We start from the raw sequence: 14908 nt of genomic DNA, 5'->3' as shown, positions 1-14908 counted from the left end.
TCAATAACCACAATAATACCCCTTCCACACATGTAAATTCTTTGCCATCAAGTTCCAACTCAAATATCCAAATTTTTGGATCAAGTAATTCTTTAGCCCTTCCACTTGAGCAGAGCTCTTCATTTTACAATGCCAGGGGAAGTAATTTCAGACAAATGCATCTGGACCTAATTTTTGGGAAATGTCTTACGTTCACATTTTGCTATTCTTTTGATAGAAGTTATCTCCTGATTCAGACTGTTGTTTAGTTTTGCATATTTGTTTCTTACATAAGGACACTGTGTTTTTTAATAGAAGACACTCACTTAAAAAAAAAGGCGCTCACTTTTGTATTCTTTTGAAAATTAAACATCTTGTCTTTTTAAATCATTTGTTTAAAAAAGCACTAAAAACAAAACTTACTGATTATGCCATGCTAAGCACTGTTTTTGGTACTAGAAATGTGACACAAAAGAAAGTAAGCAAATGTTCTGCATCAGGACTTTTTACATGTGATAATTTTAGTACTTATCACAATTAAAATTACATGTTTAATTGCACCTTCATTTGTTTACCATTTACCTCCACAAATTCTGTAAGCCAACGTGAGAGCAGAATCTTTTCAATTTATTACCACAATATCAGTGCCTAGCCTGCATGATATAATTAAATATTAGAATCTGTTGAATGGATAGGCATAGTAATAGAAGTTTAATTTCCTGGGGAAAAATGAAGTGGGGGTAAAACTAGTTATAGAGAAAAAGAGAAAAAAATATCAAGCTAAATATATCTTTGAAGTTCAGATACTTAATGGGAAAATTTAGCATTCATTTCGGAGAAAACACATTTGCTAAATATTGTTTATTCTAACAAGTTAACAATACCATCATAATATATTAGAGGTAGTTAGTGCTAGATAACAGCCCACTTGGATGAAAAGAAAATACCATAGTCCAAAGAGTATATACCAAAGACTTTAGTTGAAATTATGATTTCTATAAATAAAGTTAAAATCAATATTAACTGGTAAAAATAATTATGTATTATTTTGCTTAAATTGTTTATGAATTTTTTGTAAAGTCTTTTTTTGTTTACAGTTATAGAACAGATTTATGGTTATAAAATTGTCTACTAAAGTTATTCAGTGTTAAAAACAAAGCCTTATATTTCTATTTAGCAGTGTATTTTATTAGTGACTTTCAACTTCTTGACATACTTATAGAAAGGTAAATAAATTTAGAAATTTAACTGAAAATACTTATATTATCATTCACATATAAATTGGTTTTAATTAGTTGATTTATTTTTATTTCTTAGTAGAATATAGTACTGCATTTTGGATGAAGTATTGTTGGCAATAAAATATTGGTGATATTGGTTTCTATAATGTTTTTTAAACATATTTATAGTTACTATATTTGTATGATTCAACCAAATTCAGTTAATATATGAAATACCATGTTAAATGATTTCATCAATTAAAATAGATGACTATATGGATCCTTGTTTCTACCATGTGCATACCAAATTTATAGAAATTATGATAAATACTGGAATATATACAATTAAAGGAAAAATGAACTCTTTGCCAGAAAAGGTAACAAAATGTCTTTGTCATTTTGAAAAACTTAATATCAAAGGTGAAGCCTCATTTCAAGCCTCAAGTAACTTCCTTTGAATTTGAGAGGGGTCAAGAAGTACAAGAGAAGGATGTTCCAACCGGGAGAGAAAAGCAAGAACAACTATCCGAGCACATGAAACTGTCAAGATTAGCTTCCATATGGAATGTCAGCAGCACTGGTGGACATATGACAGAAATGTTTAAAATACCATGATTAATTTCTCAGTAAGATCTATACAAGTGTGAATATAGGAATTATCTTATTTGCCTTGTTTTAATAATCAAAAAAATCTTTTTGTATTAAAAAAACCCTGCTCTGTATAAAATAAATATAATTTATAAAATATCTCAATGATAAAGCCAAATAATTGATAGGTTGCAGATTTAAAAATAAAATATTTCTGATCAAAGTACTATATTGGTAGTGGAGAAGTCCAGGTCTGGTTTGCCTATTAGACTGGGATATGGGGAATGGGTTCCACTGTTGTTGAGAAAGCTGCAAGTCAGATAGAACACTGAAGCAGCAAACAGGTACCATCCACAGCATTAATAACTAAAGGGAAGAAGTGTGGTTGCCAAAAATTAGGAGCTTGGAGAGGGTCCCTTAGACTCATGTCCTGGATTCAGACAGTTGAGAGAGACAGAGCTGGATCCTCTGAGGAGGCTCAGAGAGCTGATGTTTGAAGTGCAAAACACACATATGAATATCCAGCCAACCTGGAGGCTGGAGAAATGCTGATTCATGTAGAAACAGAAAAATAGAAGGTTCCTTGTCCCGTTTGCCTTCCAATTACCCACCAATGCTTTGCATGGTCATAACCCTAAGACACTAACAGAAAAGTAGTTTTAAAACAGATCCTCAGATTCCAGACCCAGTATAGAGAGCAGGGTATAAGGGGGACCATCAGCTTGAGAGGTAATAGGTAAATAACCAGCACATTCCCACTTCCCAAGATTACAAAATAGTATGGATTATCTAATTAGTGTTAAATATCTTTAAAAATTGGTTGCCCCATAAAAATTTGAAAGTAACATAAAAATATTTTAGTCGAGAAACTTCTACCACCTAACCTGTATGGAATTCAACTTCTTTAAAATAAGAATTTGTAGTAGCTCTTTGATATTTTTAAAATTTTATGATAGTATAATTTCCACGTTTATTAGTAAACTATTTTATATAAATTTTTGATGTAAGTTAATACATTTATGAGTGAACAAAATACAAACAAAACATGGTTTCTAGGATATAGGTCTGACTGCAGTTTTACAGGTATGCATTCTACTTCTGGCTGTAGCAATAAAAGTAATTTGAAGGAAACTAATTTCTGTGACAATCAATTGGTTCAGCTAAAAAAATTAACAAAAATAAATACAATGAAAATGTATTATAAAATGAGATACAATTAATATAAGAGATCAAATACATTCCTGAAACTTAGTAAGCATATAATAAAACCCATCTACATAAGTGATTTTTCAGTGGTTTTAAGATGATGTTGATTTAACCCTAAATTCATGAAATTTTTAAAGCAAAAAAGCAATATTATGATCAAATTATTTTACTCTACAGCCATAATATTGATAAAATAAGAAAAGTTTAAGGATGTAATCTGTATAATACAGAGAAATGACTGGATAAATATCATTTCAAAATATTTTACGTCATACAGACACTGTAAAATGGTAAGCAGTGTCTGTATGATGACTGTGATTACTTGTAGAATCCCAGTTACTGTTGGTTCAAATCTCCAGATTAATTTTTTATAAATTGTTAAATCTATTATTGTTATTTATTGCTTAATTACAAAATTCTAATTCTGATTTTTTTAAGACTTACTTATTTAAGAGAGAAAGAATGCATGCATGAGCAGCGGGGAGGGGGAGAGGGAAAGAGAGAATGAGAATCTCCAGCAGACTCCCTATTGAGAGTGGAGACTGATGTGGGGCTCTATCTCATCACTTTGAGATCATGCCTTGAGCAGAAATCAAGAATTGTATGCTTAATTGACTAAGCCACCCAGGTGCCCTCATAATTCTGATTTAAGCAAAACTTACTAACCCAAAATGGCTATGCAACTCTGTTTCATGAAAATGGAACATTTTTATGAATAATGACTCCTAGTTTATCAAACATGCTTCCCTAATATTCTAATATCGTTTTATGCACATATACAATGAATTTATTAAAATTTAAAAATGACAAGGACGTGTCATTCACATACTATTTTGAGCATATCTATAAATGTTCATTTATTTTGTAATTTCTGAGGGCAATTCCTATTGTCTGATGATGTACTAGAGGTACATACTTTGAAATATACAACATTAGTATCCAAAAGAAGCACAAAATATATTGGAGATAAATGCAGGTTGTTCTAAAATATTAAGTATTCTGTAACACAGGGATATTGCAAAGGAAAATAAGACATCTATAAATTTCACTCATGGGATATTTCACAATGGAGAAGCACGCAATGTGATTTTTAAAATGAGGAGTTCACTAAAAAAAAAAAGTGAAAATGTGTATAAAGAAAATGGTTTAGTATGTGGGGGTAGAGGGTGTTACAGAGACCAAAATGATGAGGGAATAGTGAAAAACAGCAATTACTTTAATATAATAGAAGCCTATGCATGAGAAACTGCAAAGAGGTGAGGGTGGACAATAACAATGGAAGGTGTGTTGAGTAATTATAAGCCATTCAAATAATGGTTTTCATTATAACACCATGCACTTTCTATTTTTCCTTTAGATGGATATTCAAGTTTGCATTTAAATAGTTTTTTTATGTTTTAACAACATATTCATTGCTATACTCAACAGTCATATATGCATGAATTTATATGCATATATGCATATGCATGAATTTATCTTTACCTATATTCAAAAATAAATCTCGGGTACCTGTATTGCACACGAAATTTTTTGATGATATATTTTTTTAAGATTTTATTTATTTATTCATGATAGACACGAGAGAGAGAGAGAGAGAGAGAGAGAGGCAGAGGGAGAAGCAGCCTCCATGCCGGGAGCCTGACCCAAGACTCAATCCCGGGACTCCAGGATCCGGCCCTGGGCCAAAGGTAGGCGCTAAACCACTGACCCACCCAGGGATCCCCCTTGACAATGTATTTTAATTTATCCTGATAAAATTTTATCAAGGCGAGGCAAGTGTTCCTACTTCAGTTAGTAGCACTGAGAATATAAACTCTGACATTGTGTCAACGGGAAATTACAACAATTCAATTCAGGCAGGACTAAATGACCCATGTATTTGAGGAATACAAGTTTTGGTTGTCCCATCATGCAAAGAACTATAACCAGTTGAAGTAATTGCTGAAGACAAAGAAAATATGGATGGGTTATAAAAAAAGATACTTATAAATACAAGCTACAGCCATGTAACCAATTGCAGAATCAGGACTACTTTTGTAAGAGTATTTTCTTCAGTGAATAAGAATATATGAATTATGAATATATTTCTATATATAGCACACATTTTTATTTTCTTGCCTATTTTATCCCCTTATAAACTAACAAAAGATGTATTAGTTCAGTTAAGTCTCAGTTCTAAAGTTGTGGGATATAAGCATTTAAGTTGCAGGATATTTTAAACCTTATGATGGTATATGAAGTTTTATTTTTTTATTTTTTTCTCTTTTTCTTTTTTTTTTTAATTTATTTTTTATTGGTGTTCAATTTACTAACATACAGAATAACCCCCAGTGCCCATCACCCATTCACTCCCACCCCCCGCCCTTCTCCCCTTCTACCACCCCTAGTTCATTTCCCAGAGTTAGCAGTCTTTACGTTCTGTCTCCCTTTCTGATATTTGGTATATGAAGTTTTAAATAAAAATCTACATATATACATATATATGTGTAAATATATGTATATGGGCACCGGGGTGGTTCAGTCAGTTGAGCCTCTGTCTTTTGATGTCAGCTCAGGTCATGATCTCAGGGTCATGAGATTGAGCCCTGCATCAGGTTCCACACTCAGCACAGTCTATTTGTCCCTCTCCTCTGCTCCCCCTCTTCTTGCATGCACTCCTTCTCTCTCTCAAATAAATAATATAAATAAATAAATAAATAAATAAATAAATAATAAATAAATCTATAAATACATTTTCAGAAAAAAAGGAATAACAACAGAACCCATCAATAGACAATGAAAATAACTACAGGGTTAAAGTAATAAAAACAATATAATATTAGTTTCCACAGAAATAGACAGATAAATTACTGGACTAGGATTAAAGAAAAGCTTAGAATCAGCAGTAGTTGTTCAGTGTAGAATAATAATTAAGGATTCATATTATAGCAGTTGAAATAGATTGTCCTAGAATAGTAGGTCTTGTCTTTTGAAAAAAAAATGTTAAATCCTGACTTATACCATATACCAACAAAAATTATGAACAGATGATTAGAAAATACTTACAATTGTGCTTTTTCTTTTCCCATATCTTTCTTTATTTCCTGCCATTTCTTACAATGGAGGTGGGTAGAACTGATTGAAAATTTTAATAGTGGAATAAGTCTTGGTGATATATTCCTGTTACTAACTGAATGTGTGTCCCCTCAAAATTCATATGTGAAAACCCTACTGTCTAGTGCCATAGTATTATTATTTTTTAAATGAATGTTTTTATTAAAATAAAAAAAATCATAACCAGACAGAAGGAGTAAGGTAGCCAAGAATGTTATAATTTGACTATATAATATCCTCTTAAACTTGATGGATTGCTAAAATATAACAGGATTGTTCTCTGTACTAATTTTAAGGTTGTCCAGTTAAACCATTAATTTGATATCTTCAACAGGTTAATCTCATAACTATCTAGAGCTTCTTCTTGAAACATTCATATATATATATTTTAAATTTTTATTTATTTATGATAGTCACAGAGAGAGAGAGAGAGGCAGAGACACAGGCAGAGGGAGAAGCAGGTTCCATGCACTGGGAGCCCAACGTGGGATTCGATCCCGGGTCTCCAGGATCACGCCCTGGGCCAAAGGCAGGTGCCAAACCGCTACACCACCCAGGGATCCCAACATTCATATATTTTACAGGAAACAGTCATAGTTTTTTTTTTGAAACATTCATATTTTATACAGGATGTACCAATTTAAGACGAGACAATAATAAAATAAAAAAGCCCATATAAATATAGCCGTAACACTATCCTAGCTGCATTGTGGGGATTATGTTCAGTCTGCTGTCCACTATATACAACTGGTTTTAATAGCATTATTTACAGAGGGCCAAAAGCACTCATCTCAGGTAAAGGCGCTGAGGTTTAATGTGCACTCTCAGAACCCTGTGAGAAGACGACCATCACATACAGTGTAAACACCACAGGGCAAGAAATCCATCTCCAACCACAAACTTCAGTCTCACAGAGCAAGCATTCAAGGGCTCAGGTAAGGTGCCTGACTTTTCCTTTGTAAGCATACTTTTCATCTGAGAGTGCTGTTCTTCTTTCCATAGGACACTATTCACTTACTTCAAATATGGTACTAGCGTTTAAAACGTCTCTAGAACCCCTTTTGGGGAATTGTCTCCATAGTTTGCAATGAACTCTTCTGAAAGTCTTTGATGATGGCAAGTCTTTGTCCTCCGAGGATGGATTTGATTTGGGAGAATGGGCATATTCACAGCCACATGAATCAAATTGTGGGATACCATCCTGGACCAAATGGGAGGCACCACTATAAGACAAGGAGACCAATTTCCTTGTCTGGTTCATAAAGTGAGAGTTTATTTTTTGTTTGTATTTATTTATTTATTTATTTATTTATTTATTTATTTATTTATTTATTTATTTAAAGCGAGAGTTTAAAAAATGCCTGAGCAATGGAAGTCCCAATCGAATAAGTACAGATTCTCCTTGAGTGATGGTTTTGAGAGGCAACATTCACTTGAATGGTAGATGTAGGTGTTTTGCAATTTTAAAAATGGGTCCTTTTGTTGCCCATTCTTTAGTATAGACTTTAGTATTCTTCTTCAGTTTTGGTCCCCTTTGCTTTCTTCTGGATTGCCTGATTAAAGCTGTGGCAAGTAGGGACCCAGCTTACAGCCAGGGAAGCCCTTCTGAAACCGATGGCAGCACATCCAGTATCCCGGCCCATAGGGCAATGTCTGGCAATAGGGCTTGGGCTGCCACCAGCCCAAGGATACATCCTCTTTCATGTATTTTTTCTCGTACTGCTTGCAAGGGTCCTCTCTATATTGTGGATCTCGCACCCAGCCGGAATCTGCAGGCCTGATGTTGCATTATTCAATGATAAACTTGAAACAACAGCAGATATCTTTAAGAACCATGAAGCTCTTGGTGGGAAGTAACCTGAAGATTTTCACCATGAGGTGGCGGGGCATAAAAGTCATGTCCTGCTGAGGCTCTAAAAGCTTCTAGACTTTTAACCTGCTCTCTAGAAAGTCATGAGACTCCTGCTTCTTGATTGGATACCTTAAGCACTGGTAATGTACTTTCCATAGGAGAGGCTAGCAGGGCAAATACATTAGCTGAAATACCTTTTTCCTCAGTGGCACTGTCACACTCAGCAGCATCCTGAAGCTGGCTGGGCTCAAATGACTCCTTGTGTTTTCACTCAACTGGGAAGAGTCTGACAGGTGCTGATCAGATGGCAACAAAACAAAACAAAACAAAACAAAATAAAACAAAAAAACAACCAAACCAAACAAACAAACAAACAAAAAAACAAAAAGCCAACATCCCTGGACTTGGGTATTCACAGGACTCTAAATTAGAAGGCTGGTCTTGCTTTACCTTGGGCACAGTGATAATAATGCCCAAGAGTCCTTTCTTCTCTGATCAAGATTTTGGCTAGTGAATGGCACAAACTCTCTACTTATACAATCAACAGCATCTGTGGGCAATTCAATGACTTGAGGACAAGTGCAAGGAGGAAAAGGTGACCCAGGAAGTTCCTCTGTCATTTCCACATCATATCTGTTGCTGTTTTTCATAGCAATTTTGCTGGTCTGGCTCAAATTTTGCACTGTCCTTGAGGAAATTCACATGTGCTGGCAATGGGAGACAGCCTCAAGAAGCCCTGTGCTGGTACTCATTCCCCTTAGGAGAACAGTGGTCAGCTCGTGAGGGGCCACAGTCCACAATATACAGACCCCACAGGATTCACCTGATTGTCTGGTGCCCCTAAGGTGCCTCTGTTTGCTTTGTCTTCATTAGCCTGAGTGCCACTTGCAAGCAACACCAGGTTCCCATTTCAACAGAAGCTGTCATTCCTTGAGAGGTTCCCAGGCTCATGCTGGCTCTGCTGCTTCAGGTACTGAGACTCCAGCCTGGCTACTATGTCAAGGACACAGATTGTCCTCACTTTGTGGTCCCCCAACCTCAGGATTTCCCCTTTCTGTGGATTCTTCACAAGCTCCTGGAGCAGAAAAGGGCTCGGAGGCTGGGAGTACACGTCTAGCCTGCCCAGGAAACTTTGCCACAGCAGGTGAATTAGTGCAGTTTTTCATACAGTAGCTGGCAGGGCACTGGCTCTTTGCTCAAGGAAGGCAACTATCTGTAATGACTGACAGAAGCCTCCCAGCATAGACCCAATTGCCACTGTCACTCACATAATGCACAGAACAGTGCTCAATGCCACACACAAAGGGCTCAGGTTGGTAGCACCTGCTGTTGACTTCCTTCATCCTTTCTAATTGTATCTTGGCTTTTTAAAGATTCTCCTGATTTTTTTTCCCTTCCTTTAGTAGCTTTCCCATCAATATCCCAGAAGCTCTTTATTTTCATAGGTCCTATCCATGGTGGTCTGCAAAGAATGTAATTTTCTCCTTGGTATTTCCCAGCTCCACAACAGCCCAAATATCAAATGGCCCTTCCTTTTCTTCACCCTGGTGGGTTGTTGCAGATGGTGCATTCTTCTTGGTTTTAACATTCGAGCTGCTCTCTATAGTACTCTTGCCACTCATGCTGCACAGAACATTTGGGATAAAAAATCCCAAAAGGCTTTCAAGATGATGCTTTACCAAGAGAGGTTGAAGGAAAGACACTTGGTTTCATTTACCTAGCTTTGCATTTTTCATCATTTTCATCATAGCTTCCTGGTGGCTCATAGGAGTTCTCAGAGTTTCCTTGATAATTTCCAGAGGTCACACTTTCTTCTGCAGTTTCCAGTATGGCTTCAGGTGCATAACAGAGGCTCTGCCCTCCTACTCCAGCAGGGGCCTGGCCTAGGGCTGCACACCCTGATGAGGTGGCAGCAGGAGGAGGCCTGGCTCGCTCCTAGTTTGATAGTATTAGAAGATGGGTATCTGGGGAGTAATTAATGTTAGATGAGGTTCTGATAGTTAAGTGAGCCCTAATAAATGGGGTTTATATATTTATAGGAATTATGAGAGAGCTTGCTTCCTCTGCTCTGTTCTTCACCTTGTGAGGATGTAAGAAGTTGGCATCCCGTAACCCAGAAGAGAGTTCTCACCAGAACTTATCTGTGCTGCCTCCTTGATCTTGGACTTCTGACCTTCAAAGTGTGAGAGATAAACTTCTGTTTTTTATAAGTCACCTGGTCAATGTTACTTTGTTATAGCAGCCTCAACTAATATAATTCCAAAGGTAAGGATAAATAGAAGACTATTGCATCAGATCTCAGGTAAGTCCACTATGAGGTCATTCCCTCAAAGTGATGAGTTGGTCCCTAGAATAGGCAAGAGGTTCTGACCCGCCTGGGTGCAGTAAGGGGGATGTGTAAGAGAGATTCTAAAACCCAATTGCTGTTTTGAAATAAATTGCAAACTTGCTGACTGTATCATTTACTGGTAATTTCCATGTTGCTGATGCCTTTAATATTGTGTGTGTGTGTGTGTGTGTGTGTAATTTTCCAGGTTAGAAATTCTATATTTATTCATGCCAGTGATGTGTTTCATGGTAGAATAGGTTCTTTTCTGTTTCTTGTCTTGCTATCAAAACCGATTTCCCATAACTCCCAAACTTACAAGAAATACACACAATCATACCATGCACAAACACACACACACACACACACCTCTTTAATTACCCGACCCCCTTCTTTAAGTAATCTGAATTGCTATTATGGCTTACAACCAAAGAACTCAACTAATAGTATTGGCGTTTTTTTTTTTCTTTTCATTATATAATCTCATTTTCTCCCTTCTTATCATTACAGTGAAACATTTTACAACTACTTGGATTAGTTCTATATTTATTATCACTATTCATTATTAAGCACATTCCTTTAAAGCTGTTATGAGTCTCACTTCAATTCTGTTAACTTTTTTTAAAATTATAATTCCTCTTTTTGTTAATATATTTGGGAATGCATTGTCCTACATTGGAAAGCCTGAATTTACATTGACTCCATCTCCTTTGCAGAGTAGTAAATTCCTAAGGTCCACCAAGTCTTTTTTGTTACTATGTCAATGACAGTTCCCAAGAGATCTCCTTATGGAGTGTTTGAATTGAACATAGTTTTGATAACTAAATTACTCCATTAAAGGTGATAAAACATAACAATTTCTTATGTTGGTGGTACACAAAGTTCTCTTTGTCATGAAGTAAAAAATTTTGAAAAAATTTGATCCAAATATTTAGATATTATTTCAAATCCAAATGTTGGGAGCCATAGCTTCCACACTCCAAAACATGGTTTGTCCTGCAGCAGTTCACAGAATAATCCCATCACTGCCTGGGGCATTGGAGACGTTGGGACCAATAATCAAAAGAATAAATGTTGTCCCCATGCATATTAAATTGTACTAGTTTTTATAGCTGGCAGACACTTAAAGCTGTTCTTCTAGATAATAACAGTGGGAAAGCAATGATATTCAAGATGGACTTGTATTATGCCAAACTGGTAGAACCTGTACTACATCATTGCATTCCTGGGAGTCTGTGATGTTCCTTACTGGGAAAATAAAATAAAATAAAATCCTTGTCTATACAACTGGAATAATGCTGATGTGCATACCTTCCTGTAGCTTTTAGAGATAGAAAAGGGCATAGAAATTAAATCATATTGATTTGGAGATGCTATTGTTTGCAATATTATTTACACTTTTTAAAAATAAATACTGGAAGTGGATCAAAATCATATTTAAATAATGTGAATAGAAGAATGGATAGATGATAATAATCATGATGTGAGAGTCATATAATAACTTCGGTTCCATATTCTACCATTCCTATTCTCTGAGTATACTCTCTTCTGCTCTTGAGGTCTCTTAGTATGTGGTTAATTAAAACTGGATTTTAGTCATTTTACTTTCTTTGATGCCAAAATTGATAATACATGTGTTGCTAAATATTAAGTGAAAGTAAATAACTAAACTAGAAAAAAAGAAAAAAATAAAGAAAAGGAAAAGATCACTAAAATATTATAGAATTGAGATCTAACAAATCTGACATTTCAATAAATGTAGGTAAGTTTAACTCATCTACTAAAAAAGAAAATTTCCAGTTCATCTAGTAAAATAATATTTATCGTCATGTTGTATACAAAAAGCACACTAAAATATAAAAGGCTAAAAAGGCTAAAAAAATTTAATGGGTCAAATTTAAATAAAAATTATTAAATAAAAATGAATCAAAGAACTGACTTTGATATAGATAGAATAGCAGTTAGTTCCCAAAATATTCTTAAAAGGATAAGAGGGAGGGGAAACTGGGTCGCTTGATCGGTTTAGCATCCAACTCTTGGTTTCTGCTCAGGTCATGATCTCAGGTCATGAGATCGAGCTCTGTGTTGGGCACCACAATCAGTGTGGAGTCCACTTCTGAGATTCTCCCTCTCCTCCTTACCCCACTGCCCTTTCCGCCCCCCGCCACACATGCACCCTATGTCTCTTTAGAAAAAAGATAAAGAGGGAAAAGCTGCTATAACTACAGTTCACAAAGAAGATATAATGTTTATTTATATCTAGGTAACATATAATAAAGTGAAAACTTTCATTAAGCAGAAACTACTGGGAGATGCCCATAAAGAATGATATGTGCAAAGTAAACGAATATTTTAACAGAGCTCTCAGATCTAGACAAATCAAGTGGACAGTGGATACAACAACTAAGATTTACACAGATAGGCAGTATAAGCATATAGGTAATTTAGATATATAGACTGATAAATAGATACAGATAGAAAAAGATCTACATCCTAAAAGTTAGAGATTATGTATATATATATATATATATATATATATTTTAAAAGCGAAGATGAAGCATTTTTAAAAAGTCTTTTATTAGACGATACATATAGCTGACATTAGACACCCAAAATACAAGTAATATAATATCGTCCAAGATTTAATGAATTAACAAAGTAATATATTTTAATACTGTCAATTTGGAAATTAAAACAAATAAAAAACCCAAATGACTTTTTAAAAAATATTTTATTTATTCATTCATAGAGACAGAGTGGCAGAAACACAGGCAGAGGGAGAAACAGGCTCCATGCAGGGAGCCCGACGTGGGACTCGATCCAGGGTCTCCAGGATCACGCCCTGGGCTGCAGGCAGCGCTAAACCGCTGTGCCACCGGGACTGCCCACAAAAAGACCTTTTAATATCATTTTGTATAGTCAAGATTGGGCGGCATAGACTTGCTTCAAATCTCCATGAGTTTAAAATAAAGTTTTATTTCTTGCTGATGGCACATGCTCATAAATTTCCCTGTAAAGAACCACTGATCTCATGCTGTCCTAGGGAGTTAGATTTATTTACAGGGCCACCATGCCAACAGCACTGTAGTGACTAGAGTGAATGACCATCAAGGTAGAAGTATGCTTCCATACAGGAAAAGCCTGACAAAAAAGCTGGTTCCTGACCACATTAAGACCGCTTAGACATGTTGTTAGGGGAATTGGGAGAGGACCACTGAACAGTAATAAGAAAGTCTTCAGCCTGCTTCCACCTGACAAGGAAGCCAAGATGCTATTGTATTACCAAGCAATAGAAGGCCTGCCTGAAGATGCCTAACTTGCTGCCAGTCAGACAACCCTCTTGGGTTTGTGCACACCTCCTCCAACTCAGGTAGGCTAGTTCTGGGATTGCATGTCCACATACCTCTACTGCTGCACTTGGTGCAGCAAAGGTTTACATACCTTTGGGTCTTCTTATGTTTCTATGGGAAGTTTCTAGGCACACTCTTCTCACCAAAGCATCTGCTTGTTTTATAACCTGTGGAAAAAGTGATTGAGAGCCTTCTGCTTCCTGAAACATGCTAGTACTTCAGTGACCACCCATATCATAAAGAACAGTACTCTTTTTCCACGTTAGAGAAGAGAAAGTAAAGCTACTTTCTTTAATTCATTTTCAATCTCTCTCTATCTCTCTCTCTCCATCTCACTTTGAAGGGGTATAATATTGTCCTTACCCAAACTACCTCCTGGCTAACTCTCAGATTTTTATATTTTGAAAGGAATAAACACAAGCCATTTAATTTTCCTTCTTACTCTTATTAAATACTCAAGTGTTTAATAAGTGCTGATAATTAAGTTCTAGACAGTGTTTTAAAACTTTGTGATGCTAATGATTATTTTCTTTTATACAAAAGCCCCAACTTTTAAAGAATTAGTTATATTCCAACATAACAATTGGTATACTTTTATATTTGGAAATCTTTTGAGTAATCTTGCAGAACTGAAATTTGTTACCACTGGACTTTAACTGTTAACTGAGAGTACTAAGCATATATGAACTCAAACTGAATATCTAAATTTTATATGAAATGTCATGGATTTGTGTCATGGCAAACATGATGATAATTTTTTAAAGATGTACTACAATTACATATCCCATGGGAGAAATGGAGTTCCTCCATTTAAATATAACAGTGCCATTCCATACATTGGAAGTGTCCTGTCATATAAGGTTTCCATTTTATTTTTTGTGACAGGTGAAAAATAAGCAATAAATAAAAGGCTGATAAGGTCACACACCTGTAATACTGTTTTCAGTTTGAGACACTTCAGTGTCATAAAGATGCTGACAAATGGAAAGGGGCTTTGAAGAAAACTCAGAAGTATGATTAAGGAGCTCTGAAGTTAGACTTAAAGTGAGAGATTAAAAGGATGAAATATGTACTCCCTAGCTCTATTGTGACAAAGTAGGATGAGTTAAGTTATCTGCTTTGAAAAATCTGGAAGTTATAAATGACAAAAAGATTACAGTGCAATTTAGCTTGTGTGCACGGACAATACACACAGTGTTTTCTGGAATAATTGCCGTGGTTTCTTTGGTAAAATTTTTATACAAGAAAATTTCAAACTAAACATATCAAAAGTAGATTATTAATGCAATTATTT

At 35.4% G+C, this 14908-nt stretch overlaps 1 pseudogene; it reads right to left on the bottom strand.

Annotated features, from left to right (window-relative positions):
• Nucleotides 1-7591: 7591 nt before the first annotated feature.
• Nucleotides 7592-9782, bottom strand: LOC100686461 (annotated as a pseudogene).
• Between the last annotated feature and the right edge of the window lie 5126 nt (nt 9783-14908).

Source organism: Canis lupus, chromosome 22 (assembly GCF_011100685.1).
Source record: "Canis lupus familiaris isolate Mischka breed German Shepherd chromosome 22, alternate assembly UU_Cfam_GSD_1.0, whole genome shotgun sequence".
Lineage (NCBI taxonomy): Eukaryota > Metazoa > Chordata > Mammalia > Carnivora > Canidae > Canis > Canis lupus.
Note: the sequence above shows the minus strand (reverse complement) of the source record. Positions and strands in the feature narration are given on the sequence as shown.